Source organism: Lynx rufus, unplaced genomic scaffold (genome assembly GCF_022079265.1).
Source record: "Lynx rufus isolate CCGP_SWC_20201006 ecotype Redwood Valley unplaced genomic scaffold, mLynRuf1.p SCAF_11, whole genome shotgun sequence".
NCBI classification, from domain to species: Eukaryota; Metazoa; Chordata; class Mammalia; order Carnivora; family Felidae; genus Lynx; species Lynx rufus.
Window position 1 is genome coordinate 59577764 of NW_025814825.1, and position 14051 is coordinate 59591814.

Sequence of the window (14051 nt, forward strand, 5' to 3'; positions counted from 1 at the left end):
GTGAGTAGTCGCCTGCTTCTTGAAAGATGGCATCTGGGAGTGATTTTCACTTTGTTCTTTCTATTCTAAATATTGTGTGACTTTATTTTATTTTTTAAAATTTTTTAACATTTATTTATCTTTGAGAGACAGATCATGAGTAGGGGAGGGGCAGAGAGAGAGGGAGAGACACAGAATCCGGAGCAGGCTCCAGGCTCCCAGCTGTCAGCACAGAGTCCGACGCGGGGCTCGAACTCACAAACCATGAGATCATGACCCGAGCCGAAGTCGGATGCTCAACCGACCGAACCACCCAGGCGCCCCTGTGTGACTTATTTTTAATTTAAAGTCTAAAGTAAATTAAAGGGCACTGATGGTTGCTGGAAAGAGAAAGGGAAAGTAGAAAGGTCACATCCATTTGGCCTTGGCAATGGGTGGTTGTGGTAGAATGTCCTGTGGCTACGGGACTGATCCCTGGCCCAGGTCTTTAGCAGCAGGAGGGTACTTGCCACCTTCCCTGTCATGGCAGTCCCTCTGAGGAGCTCAATACGCAGCCGTTGCCTCTCTGATCGCAAATTAGATGCCTGGCCAATCACTCTACCTCGCTCTCCACACTTCTTTTCGCCATGCCCTTGAGAATGCTTGTAACTCAGTTCATTTCAAAGTCTCACTTCAACTGGACATTTCTAACTTTCATTTTAACTCCAGGTAGAAAACAAACCATGGAGATCTTGCTGTTTCTATGAACTGATGCATATTAAATATTGAAACCAACGACAACAATGGGAATACGGTAGTCATTTTTTGAGCCCCAGTGTGCTAAAGAGTATCACTGACTCTTTTTTTTAATTATTTATTTTTAGAGACGGGGGGTGGGAGAAGAGCAGAGAGAGAGAGAGAGAGAGAGAGAGAGAGAGAATCTCAAGTAGGCTCCATGCTCAGTGTTGAGCCTGATGCAGGGCTTGATCCAACAACCCTGAGATCACGACCTGAGCCAAAAATCAAGAGTCAGATGCTCAGCCGGTGAGCCACCCAGGTGCCCTGTCAACCCTTAATATACCCTAGAAGGTCCCGTTTCATGCAGGTAATTTAGATAAGTACGTGCAGATTCCATGACATTTTTCTTGGTTCTGATGAGCAAAGCTTTTTTTTTTCTTAATTTTTTTTTTTAACGTTTATTTATTTTTGAGACAGAGAGACACAGAGCATCAACAGGGGTCAGAGAGGGAGGGAGACACAGAATCTGAAACAGGCTCCAGGCTGTGAGCTGTCAACACAGAGCCCAACGCGGGGCTCAAACTCACGGACCGCGAGACCATGACCTGAGCCGAAGTCAGACGCTTAACCAACTGAGCCTTCCCAGGCTCCCCTGATGAGCAAAGCTCTGTTTGGGTCTTTCCACTGAGGAGTTTGTGCATGCAGGGTGATGATAGGAAAATGCACTGGAGTGTGTATTTCCACGGAGCTCAGCACTCTTGTGTGTCTATTAACACAGACGTTGTTGGTGTGGCTAGAAGCACAAGGCCTTGGGTCCTGGTTCTTCTACCTCCTACGTGCATGAGCTCCAGTGCCCTCACCTGAAAAATGGGGGAAATACACGACAGGGCTGTTGCAAGCCCTAAACGCAAACATAAAACATGGGTAAAAAGGATAACGTCATAAAACAGGGTCTGGCCCACAAGGTTGTTCACTTTGATCCGCTCACCGATGTGTCCATTAGCAAAAGAGGGGTTGAAAAGTCTATGGCTTTTTCATTGCCTTAAAGAAGTGGTAAGAGGCTCCAGCCCAAAAGGTCTTGAGGGGGGAAGCGGGCAATAGGTAGACGGCCAGCTGGCAGACCTGACTGATTTTTGCAAGATATTAAATGAGATTGTTATTTTAACCGAAAGTGGGTCTCAGCTTTATACTGAAAGGCCTATAGAGAGGGGTGGGGAGTATCCAGAGACTTTGGGCTTTTTCATGCTCTGCTTTCTGCTCTTCCCACCATACCCTGGGCAAGACTCTTTCCCTATCCGGGCCTCTTTATCTGTAATGGGCTGACAGAGTCAAGCACTGCCTGGCTGCCTCCGAGCCTGGTTGCAAGAACGAGGCCAGCACTGTGAATGGTTCCTCAGTCAGGGGGCCTTTGCAGATGGGTCTTTGTTCCTCGCCCCAAGGGTGATGCTGTGACTGACGGAGCCGTCTCCTGACCCACAGGCTCACAATCCACAGGGTAGGGGCCGCGCCCCACCTCTCTCCAGATCCCCTCTTTCTGGGATTCTAACCCCCTCCCCTGGCTTGCTTATGCCAGTTGCATCATCTCTAGGGAGGCAGACCGTGTCGCCCTTTGGAGGCAGGAGGTTCGTGACTGCTGAGGACACAGCCCCACACCAGGAGAGCACCTGGCCTGAGCTTGCCCACCGGCTGCTCAGGGCGGGTACTTTCTCGAGTCCCGGATGCATTCATCCTTTCCATCCATCCCTCCATCCCTCCACCCACCTCCCCATCCACCCCTTTATTTGGTGGGTCAGTAATGAAATTAGCCAGGCAATCCATAGACTCCCATGTCCAAACTACTATTGTGCTTTGGCAGAGCATTAACATCCGGTGCCAGGCTACTATGCCCTAGGCACGGTGCCAACCTTTTAACATGCTTGATCTTCACATTAATCCCAGAGGCAAGTACGAAGCTCCCCACATACGGAAGAAGAGAGTAAGCACAGGGAGATGGGGTGATCTGTCTAGAGACAATCGGTGAATAGGAGACAGACCTCACAAGTCCCATCCTGGGTCTTTCAGTCTCGGCAGCCCACACTTTTTTCCAAGTTTTTGTTTCACATCGCTGTTTAGAGTGTCTCTACATTCCCCGGATATTCACCATAATCCGGGGAGATGCATCAGACTGCCCCGTTGTGCAAATGGCAAAGTGTGGCTCAGAGGAGTTGAGTGAGAGGCCAAAGTCCACAAGTTGCTAAGGACGGACTCTGAACTTGAACTCGGGCTTTCTGACCGCAAAGTTCTGTTGTTGCTACAAGATGTGTCCTCCAACAATTAGCCCCATGGGGCAGCAAGTTCTGAGTGGCTCCGGCCACTGGGTATTGAGGAAAGAACCCTGGCTTCTGGGAAGGGAACAGTGAACATGTGTCCAGGGCAGAGAAGGATCTCTGCACGGGTAATAATGAAGCCAGGCCTTGAGGGATGGGGGAAATGTCACCCGGTGGAGAGCACTCCAATGTGACAAAGGTGCAGACAGTCTGTTTCAGAGTTTGGCTAGAGCAGAAAATTTGTGACAGGCCAAGGAAAGAGATGAGGCTGGAACACAGGGGTTGGGGCCTTCTCTTCCACCAAGACCCCTCAAAGAGTCCAGAGGGACTTCTCTAGCCCACAAATCTGATCATGCCCGCTCTCATTTGAAAGCCTTCAATGCTCGCTCTCCATTTCCCCCACGATCAAGCCTACACCTTGTGCCTGGCTTACAAGCCCTCTGTCCCCCATCACTCTGCCTGTGCACCCACCCTACCCCCAGCAGTCCTGCTCCCAGGGCATCCTACCTCTGACATGCCCGTCCGTGTGGGTGCTTGGATTTGCTAGCTTCTCCCAGCAATGACTCAGGGAGCAACTTTTGTTTCAAGGAACCGCATGGGCAGGCCTGCCACGCCCTGGCTGGCCTCTTGCATCCAAAACAAACAGTCTGGCGGGCAGCGTGTGGGCACCAGAATGAAGTGGGGGAGGGCATTTCAGGATAACCAGGAGAGCTTCCAGAGACAAGCCTGTTTGTTGTTAGAAAATAAAGATGATGAATCCTGGAATGGGGCTGGACGTGGGGGGAGCGTGTACCTTCTCCAGTGGCCCAGCATACGCTGTCATGAACACCCACTCTGCACTAAGGCCCATCCTCACAATCTCTATGCAGCAGAGGGATCACTTAGCCAATGAGGAAACTGAAGCTCAGAACACTAGAGCGAGTGGTTCAAAGTTGCCCAGCCAGCAAGCAGTAGACTTGAACTCAGACCCGTCTGGCACCAACAGCATCCCCTTGCTACGGCATCATGGGTCAAAAAGCTTAAATCACAGAGATGTGATCTTTTGGGTGTTTGTGAAAGCAGCTTTTGTAAACAGTCCCGATCATCTTTCTACAACAAAGAGCCTGAACTGATAAAGGGCTGTTGATGCAGAGACTGAGCTGAGTAGGCTGTTGGTCTGCCATACTGGGTACAGAGCTATATCGATTGGCATTTGATTGAGTTTCGTGAAAGAGGAGAAAGAAAGCAGAGAAAAGGAATCCTGGCACAGGAAATACAATGAATACTGCTGGCCTCCTCGGACCAGCTTCCTGGACCGATCCAAGTGCCCCAATGGAAAGGGGGTGACAACCATGAGGGACTAGGGCCATGTGGCAGTGGTCAAGATGGTAGTCTAGGCCGTGCCATAGACTCTCATAGCTGGGCCCCTTGACACCCGCCCTAATGGCTCCATTCTCCCAGGTGCCTGAGCCCATTTCTACAGGTGCTATGTTGGGCTTAGCATCCGGAGCTAAGCCTGGGGGCTTGGAATCGAGTCAGTAGGAGCTGCTACCAGGAGCGAGTCCTGGACAGTTGCACACCATGCTCATGCCCCGTCTGTCCCCACTGGACTTCCCAATGCTCTCAAGGCCCTTTCCAGGCCTGGAACCTACCCTCCCTTCCCAAAGCCCCCAGGCATACCTGCCCTCCCTGGCAGGGTGCTTGCCTCCCAGAAACACTGCACTGTTTCTTGACCCTCCTTTCTCCAGGGGCTGAGACTACAGGGGTAATTAAGACATGGTCCTTGCCCTGAGGAAATCATGGTCTCCTGGTACAGACATAGCTATAATTGATTTTATTTTTTTAAAGATTTTTTTAATGTTTATTTTTGAGAGACAGAACGTGAGTGGGGGAGGAGCAGAGAGACAGGGAGACACAGAATGCAAAGCAGGCTCCATCCAGGCTCTGAGCCGTCAGCACAGAGCCCGATGTGGGGCTCGAACTCATGAACCGCGAGATCAGGACCTGAGCCAAGTCAGACACTTAACCGACTAAGCCACCCAGGCGCCCCAAGACACCCCTATAATTTAAACATGGGAATAATAGGGTCACAGAAGAGAGAGGCTCACTCCTCTCTGCAAGCCCAGGAAGATTCCAAGAGGTGATGAGTTTTTATTGGGGTATTAATGCTTGCCTCTCAGGGTAGGTAGGTTTTACCTGTGGGAGATCAGGGAGGGTGGGATGGGGCCCGAGGGAAAAGCCATTCTGGGCAGAGGAAACAACATGAGCTAAGAAACAGAAGGGGAACAAATCCAAAATGTCTATCAACAGAATAGATAAATTGTGTTTCATTCATAAAATGAAATATTACACAGCGATAAAAAGAACAAACCTATTACCGCACTCACAGACATAGGTAAATCCCACAGATGCAATGTTGAACAAAAGAAGTTAGATGTCAAAGGGTACATGACATACTGTATAATTACAATTACATCAAGTTCAAGAATAGGGCAAACTAATCTATGGTGATAGAAATCAGACTACTGGTGATCTCCGGCTGCCATAAGAAGCCTTTTGGGGGGCGCCTGGGTGGCTCAGTCCGGTAAGCGGCCGACTTCGGCTCAGGTCATGATCTCGCGGTCCGTGAGTTCGAGCCCCGCGTCGGGCTCTGTGCTGACCGCTCAGAGCCTGGAGCCTGTTTCGGATTCTGTGTCTCCCTCTTTCTGACCCTCCCCCATTCATGCTCTGTCTCTCTCTGTCTCAAAAATAAAATAAACGTTAAAAAAAATTAAAAAAAAAAAGGAAAAAAAAAAGAAGCCTTTTGGGGTGTTAGAAATGGATCTTGATCTGAGGGTGGTTACACCATTTATTGGGCTTTAAACTTAAGAGTTGTAGATTGGGGGGCACCTGGGTGGCTCAGTCAGTTGACTGTCCAAATCTTTTTTTTTTTTTTTAATGTTTATTGAGAGACAGAGAGAGACCGAGCATGAGCATGGGAGGGACAGAGAGAGGAAGAGACACAGAATCAGAAGCAGGCTCCAGGCTCTGGGCTGTCAGCACAGAGCCCGACTCGGGGTTCGAACTCACAAACCGGGAGATCCTGACCTGAGCTGAAGTTGGATGCTTAACTGGGTGAGCCACCCAGGCGCCCCTCTTTGTTCAGTGTCCAACTCTTGATTTTGGCTTGGGTCATGATCTCGAGGTTCGTGGGTTTAAGCCCCACATTGGGCTCTGCACTGACAGTGTGGAGCTTGCCTGGGATTCTCTCTCTCTCCCTCTCTCTCTGCCCCCTCCCCTGCTCGAGTGCTTGCGTTCTTTCTCTCTCTCTCTCTCTCAAAATAAACACTAAAATAAATTTCCCTAAAAAAAAAAAGAGTTGTAGATTTTGCTATATGTATTAGTCAGTTTGAGCTGCTATAACAAAATACCACAGACTGAGTGGCTTAAATGGAAGTGTATTCCTCACAGTTCTGGAGGCTGGAAAGTCCAATTTTTCCGACAAGGAAATGTGATTCAGTCCCTGGTGAAGGTTCTCTTCCTGGCTGGCAGATGGCTGCCTTCTCCCCAGGTCTTCACATTGCTGGCAGGAGTGGGAACAGTGAGCTCTCTGGTGTCTCTCCTTACAGGGACACTAATCCCCTTGGGTCAGCCCCCGCCCTTAAGACCTCATTTAATTGCAATAACTTCCATAAAGGCCTATCTCCAAATACAGTCACACTGGGGGGAGGGCTTCAATGTATTAATTCAGGAAGGGACGCAATTCAGCCGTAACTCCATCTTTAAGTTATACTTCAAAACAAAGCCAAAACAGAGAAGGGAAATAGTAATACCAATGTCAACTCCTCATTGGCAGAAATTCTAATCTCAATTGGCCTGGCGTGGGGTCTTGTCCTAAGAATTTTTTTTAAAGCACTCCCAATGATCCTGCCATGGCAGCGGGGCTTGGGACTCACTGTAGGCCCCCTGAAAGACCTGTCTCCCTCGTTCCAGGACCTGAACCTGGCAGGAGAAGTCAGCCGCTGGGCTTATCCTGGAACGCACAGACTGCCGTGCCGGCTAAGGAAATCAGTGCAAAGCCCTCTTTTATCTGCAGGAAGTCGTGCATGAAGTGCGGGTGCAGAGGTGGCTGTTGAGGTCTCCAGCCTCGGGGCGGTCTGGCTCGTCGCGAGCCACTGCGCAGGCTTCTCCGCGCCGGCCCCCCCCCCCCCCCCCCCCCCAGCGCACACCTGCACCGGCTGCTCTTGGCGTTGGGGGGGGTGGGGTGGGGGTGGGGGCGGGCTTAGCCTCCCTTTTCAGCCTCTCCGCAGCCCCGCTGGGGAGGCAGGAAAGCCGTGATTGGAATAAGCCGCGGAGGGAACTAGGTGAATAATTGTGAATGGAATTCGTGCTGGAGACTTCTGGTTCTCACAGCTGCGGGGGGGGGGGGGGGGGGGGGGGTGGACCACCATGGGAATTCGGAGTATTGTTCAGCGCTGGCTGCACCTTCCATTGTTCGGCTCTAATTACAGCTTTTGTTTCAGCATAAAGTACAGTTATTAAATGCTGGCCGGAACAAAGATGTATTTACGCGCCGGGGGGGGGGGGTGGGGGGGTGCGGGGAAGGCTCACTATTTTTAGAGCTACCCCTGCTGTTAGTCTGCGATGGGGGAGGGGCTGGAGAGGGGGGGTAGCCTCCAGCTTTTAGGTGAAAGCGACAAGTTTCTGAGAGAGGCGGGCAGGATTGAAAATGAACAAGGAGCCATCGCCGTCCTGCTCTAGTCCGCCTAAGTCTGTTTATTTACTTTTGTAGCCAGAAGGGGTGTAGGGTACACTTGGGAAAGCAAACTCAAGTCCCCCTGTGTTATTAGTCAAGGTTTTCCAGAGAGACTACTTAGGACTTACAGAGATAGATATAGAAAGATATAGGGGCGTCTGGGTGGCTCAAGCGGTTAGGCGTCCGACTTCAGCCCAGGTCATGATCTCGCAGTCCGTGAGTTCGAGCCCCGCGTCGGGCTCTGCCGCCAGCTCAGAGCCTGGAGCCTGCTTCCAACTCTGTCTCCCTCTCTCTCTCTCTGACCCTCCTCCATTCATGCTCTGTCTCTCTCTGTCTCAAAAATAAACATTAAAAAAAAAAAACTTAAAAAAAAAGAAAGATATAGATAGATGGACATAAAGATATATAGATATATGAGAAAGGAGACTTCTGTAGTTTCCTCGGCTATGGAGGCGAGAAGTCCCACAATCTGCTGCCTGGGCTGGTGGTGTCATCGGGTTTGGGTCCAGGAGCGCGGACGTCTGAAGGGCAGGAGAAGAGGTCTGCCTCCTCAGCTCAGGCAGCCATGAATTCACCTACCTCTGCCTTTTTGTTCTGTTCAGGCCCTAAATGGATCGGACGATGCCCATCACATTGGGGAGGGAGATCTTCACTCAGTCCACCATCTCTTCCAGAGACAGCTTCACAGACACATGCAGAAATCACGTTTTACCAGCTATCTGAGCCTCAGTCAAGCTGACACATACAGTTGGCCATCACATCCTCCTTAGGCTGGCGTCCTGGGTCCTTATGCAGGAGCCCTCCCCCTCCTCTCCCCCCCAGCACCATATCCACGCAGCCCTGCTTTCCAGCAGCACCAAACTCCCCAAGATCCTAGACCACAATTGCTTCCATCGCAGGCACCCCAGATAGGCGTGAGGTTCACAGCCATCAGAATCATTCTAGAACCTACCCACCGTCATCCATCTTGGTCAGGCGAGCTCGGAAATTGGGCTAAACTGAAAAATACAATCGTGGATGTTGGTGGAGCCATTAATATGTGCCAGACGCTTTGCTAAGAGTATGTATTCGCTAATATGCGTTATTTCATTTAAGACTCATCATGAGCTGTAAAGTGGGAATTACTATTGACTCCATCTTACAGATGAGGAAATGTTGAGGCTCAGAGAAGTAATGAGCCCAACGTCATAGTAGTCAGGGCAGATGGACTTCAGAGCCCTAGCTCCTTGCTATCCTGTCCTTTCCTGGGGTGGGACCTATGATGTCCACAGGGCTCCTGGTGGAAGCTGTGACTTCTTGTCTTCCTCTGGGGGTCGGAGCATGGCAGCCCTCCCAAACACCTGACACATTGGTTCTTGTTATTGAATGCACGTACACTCTTCCGACAAATGACAAGAAGGACGAGAGAAACCAGCGGCCTTTAACTCAAGGAGGAGCTTGGCCAGAGTGGGGCAGGTGAATTGCAGGGTCTGAGGAGGAATTCCCACAGGCCGAGGGATGTGTGAAGCCCAAAATGGATTCATTCCCAGATCTTCTCCCATCTCTGGGAGAAAGAGCTCTTTACTTTCTAGAATGTTCCTCCACTTAGCTCCCCAGCCGTGGTCCTGGACACACACTTTGGCTTCAGAAAATCTTCCTTTTCACATTTTTATGCTACCCTGGAGCAAGATTCCACATGTTTGGACGAGAGCAGGCATTCTGTGCTCCACGACTTTAGGGCTTACCAGCATCCCAGACCTGCCACATGCGGTCAGGAGAATTAAAGTATGACCTAACTGGGGTGTGTGATGGGGCTGGAGCCTCACCAGACCCCAGAGATCACAGTGGGTGCTGAGGACTTTTAGGGGTCCTGTGGAATTAGGCAATAAATACTCTGCATCAGGTTCCATTCCTTATTGCCTGATGATTCCAAGGCAGAACATACCTGGTTCTGCTCCCTAAAAATCCCGGAGGCAATTATCTCCCCTGATCCCCCTTTTTTTTCTTGTTGAGCCTGGAGTTTGGGTTGGTTGCTGCCCTGTTCCGAAATCCTGTTCTCGCATCTCTGCGAGCACGACTTGGTGAGCAGTCCTTCATAGTTCCTTCCTGATTGCCCTCCAGCCTTGGGACACAAGAGTGAGCTCCAGAAGGAGCATCCAGTCACCTGATCTGTATTCTGGGTAGGTCACTTAATCCGCCCCGCCCTGGGTAATTACTGAGACTCATCCTTCATATCGCTTGGCTGAGGCTCAGTACGTGGGAAGGCTGGGAGGGCCAGCCTTCCGCCTCCTCAACCAGAACAGCAACCCCACTGACGGCTACAGGTCTCATTTTTATTTTATTTTTTTTAACTTAAAAAAATATTTATTTTTGACAGAGAGAGAGAGAGAGACTGAGCACAAGTGAGCAGGGGAAGGGCAGAGTGAGGGGGACAGAGGATCCAAAGCGGCCTCCACGATGACAGCAGAGAGTCTGATGTGGGGCTTAAACTCATGGAACTGTGAGATCATGACCTGAGCCGAAGTTGGACGCTTAATCGACTGAGCCACCCGGGCGCCACACGGGTTTCATTTTTAAACTGAAAATTAGGGAGGAGCTGTTTTTCGCTCTCTGCTACTCAGTTTCTGGAGGAGACACGACAGGAACAAAGCTGGGTTCCCAGAGTGTTTGGTTCATGTTTAATTCTTGTACCACATTGGTTCTGATTTGTAGCGAGAATAAGGGTTTACTTCTGGAGTTGCCTCTTCCGTTAACTTCTGATTCTGACTGTGAAGTTGGCTGGTGGCCTTCACCATGGAACAAATATTTCTGTTCTAGGCACTGAAGATACAGTGATGAACAAAACAGCTAAAATCCTGATGAACAAAACAGATAAAAACTACAGGTCACACTCTAGTGCAAGATGCAGAAAATAAACAAGATAAGTAAAATATATAATGCATAGGAAAGGGATCATTGCTAAGGAGAAAAATATAAAGCAAGGAAGGGAGGGGCGCCTGGGTGGCTCAATGGGTTAAGTGTCCGACTTCGGCTCAGGTCATGATCTCACGGTTTGTGAGTTTGAGCCCTACATCAGGCTCTGTGCTGCTGACAGCTTAGAGCCTGGAGCCTACCTGAGGTTCTGTGTCTCCCTCTCTCTCTGCCCCTCCCCAGCTCACTCTCTGTCTCCTCTCTCTCTCAAAAATAAACATTAAAAAAATAAAAATAAAAATAAAGCAAGGAAGGGAGATGTGAGGTGTCTGTGAGGGGAGAGGAGGTCCAATATTTCAGAGGCAACAAGTGCTCAGTAACTTTCTGTGTGATTTTGGATCAGCCATGTGATTTGTCTACACTGATCTTTGTGTTGTCCAAGGAGTTAATTCTATGTGGAGGATCCTGCACATAAGCGTATGGAAGGGACTCAATGGATATTTTTGAATGGAATATCAAATGCTTTACACTCTCAAGGCATAAAGAGGAGGAGAGTGATGTTTTAAAGGTAAATTGCAGATTCTTGAATTCAGACTCCTCCTCTCCCTTTTCTTCAGATGACAAGTAGCCATGGAATATTCCAGCATTCCTCACTGCTGTCTGTGGGTCCTGAATGTTCTTGGTTTGTTCTCAGACTGTAATTTCAACAGGGGAATATTCCACATACTTCTTCTTCTTTTTTTTAAATAACACTGAGAGCACTGTTATGTAATAAACCTCTCTATCCCAAAAAAAAAGGCTGGAGGAAAAGGAGAGGGAAGAATATTATTATGGTTATTATTATTATTATTACGGCCACTGCATTTACTGGCTGATCCTGAGCCTTCCATACAGAAGGGTGTTAACAGGTGTGCTAGTTACACCCCAAACTCACAGTACCCCTGGCATTACTTGGTTGTGCGTCCTTAGGTAATTGAGTCGCTTTTCCAGCTTTCCTCATTGCCTAATACACGTGGCTGTCAATATCAAACTTTGGGACTTGTTAGGCAAAAAGAACAAGGGAATAATTTAAAATCACGCAGTCAATAATGTCAAATGGTACTAACAATAAAGAGAAAGTTTCCCTCTGGGTCCTGTCCAGAGGGGGTGAGAAGCTCTCTGCTTCAGTGGTCTGATCTCTGGGCTAGGGTTTCCAGATCAAATACATGTTAAATTTGAATCTGAATTTCAAATAAATATGATTTTGTTTTATTTTGTTTTGTTTAAGGATGTCCCAAATATCCCCACTTAGAATCTTCTAAGATTCCAGAGCTATAGACCCCCTCCAGACCATCTGGCCAGGGAAGGCAATCTCAAATATCCAGAGGAATCAGAAAGGTGACATCTGGACTTTTATGTGCAATCTATTTTTATGTATTTTTTATTAAAAAAATTTTTAATGTTGGGGCGCCTGGGTGGCGCAGTCAGTTGGGCGTCCGACTTCAGCCAGGTCACGATCTCGCGGTCCGGGAGTTCGAGCCCCGCGTCGGGCTCTGGGCTGATGGCTCAGAGCCTGGAGCCTGTTTCCGATTCTGTGCCTCCCTCTCTCTCTGCCCCTCCCCCGTTCATGCTCTGTCTCTCTCTGTCCCAAAAATAAATAAACGTTGAAAAAAAAAATTTAAAAAAAATTTTTTTAACGTTTATTTAAGAGAGACGAGAGAAGCGAGAGCGAGAGCGAGAGAGAGAGCGAGAGAGAGAACACGAGTGGGGGAGGGGCAGAAAGAGAGGAAGATACAGAATCCGAAGCAGGCTCCAGGCTCTGAGCGGTGGTCAGCACAGAGCCCGATGTGGGGCTCGAACTCACGAACTGTGAGATCATGACCTGAGCTGAAGTTGGATGCTTAACTGGGTGAGCCACCCAGGCGCCCTGAAATCTTCTTATTTTTAAATGTTTGCCACACATTCAGTTAAAAAAACAAAAACAAAAACCCACTGCATGAACCAAAGGAAATAGTGCTCTGGCCAGTTTATAAACTATGATGATGCCAAACCCTTTCAACCATTATACAGATGAGGAAGTAAAGCCTCAAGAAGACAGGGGTCAGTGAAGCTACACAGCTAAGGTTTCTCAAAAAATAACAGAACAATCATCTTGGGACTGCTGAAGAAAGAGCCAGGACTGGAGCTTTCCATGGAAGGTGAAGTCACCTCCATCAGCTTATGGGACTCTGAGAACATTCTTCAAGTTTAGCAGTTGAAATCGCTGAGACTCAAGAAAGACCAAAGTGTCACCCTCTGCCTAAAGTCACACAGGTAGGTCTCCACAGGTGAGCTGAGGGCTGTTTTTCACTTCTCCTTTGATTTAGATGACATAATACCCAAACTCCCTTTAGGATCCTAGTAAAGATAAACCCCAAATCCAATTTTCTGCCTCATAAACAGAACGGAGTCAGGAGGCCAGGCTGAGTGCCCAGACTTCTAACCCGGCTCACAAATACAGAAGGGATGTACATCTTCACATGGGAAAGATGTTCTTAAAGGCCTGGACAAAGATTTTGAAGGGATAAGGATGTGATCTAAAGCTGTGCAGGAAGGAAAGGAAGGACACAGACATAAATATTTACGAGAGCCTAGTGTGTGCCATGCACAGCAAGAGTGTGGTACAGAACTTTTTCCCTGATCTTTGCACGTCTGAATAATTCTCATTTTTCAGGTTTCAGCTCAAGCATCACTTCCTCAGAGAGTACCCCTCCATCTCTTTAACTTACTCCGTTTCTCCACGTAAGTAAAATCTAAAATGATGTTGCTTAAGGAGATCTCCCTTCCCAGATTGCAGGCTCCGTGAGGACAGGACGGTGTCTGTCTCGCTCTCAGACGTACGCTTAGCGTCTATCATGGGACTTGGCACATAGTAGGTGCGCAACAAATATGTTAAACATTTATGAATAGTCATGAGAATAATATTTATGCTCCATCTCTCCTGAAAGAATTTCAGTTAATCCTTCAAGTTTCTCTAAGCCTCCTGTCCTATACAGTAGGAGGTGGAACCAATAGTTCCAGGGAGAAACGGTTAGGAGCAAAGAATTGGCGCGCAGAGCTGTAAAGCGTTTTTCTCCGGGTCACACAGCGGCCTGTCAATTTATGCTTCCTGGACCGATTATGGAACAGCTTGCAAACAAATTATTCGCAAACGAGCGAAGCCTATTTTTAAAGATCCCCATGCCGCGAAGCTCTAGCCGATGACATCAGAGAACCCCGAGTTTCCGCCCCGCCCACTCCGAGCCAAGCCCCTGCTCCTCGAAAACTACCAATCCCAGGAGGCACCGCGGCGCAGTGGACCAGGGCTCCACGCGCGGCCCGCCCCGACGCGCCGAGGCCGCCTCCTCTGGAATTAGGAAGACGCCCGATGCCCGGCCCGCCACGCCGCCGGGACCCGCGCGGGGCCTGCCGGGACTTGTAGTCTCCGC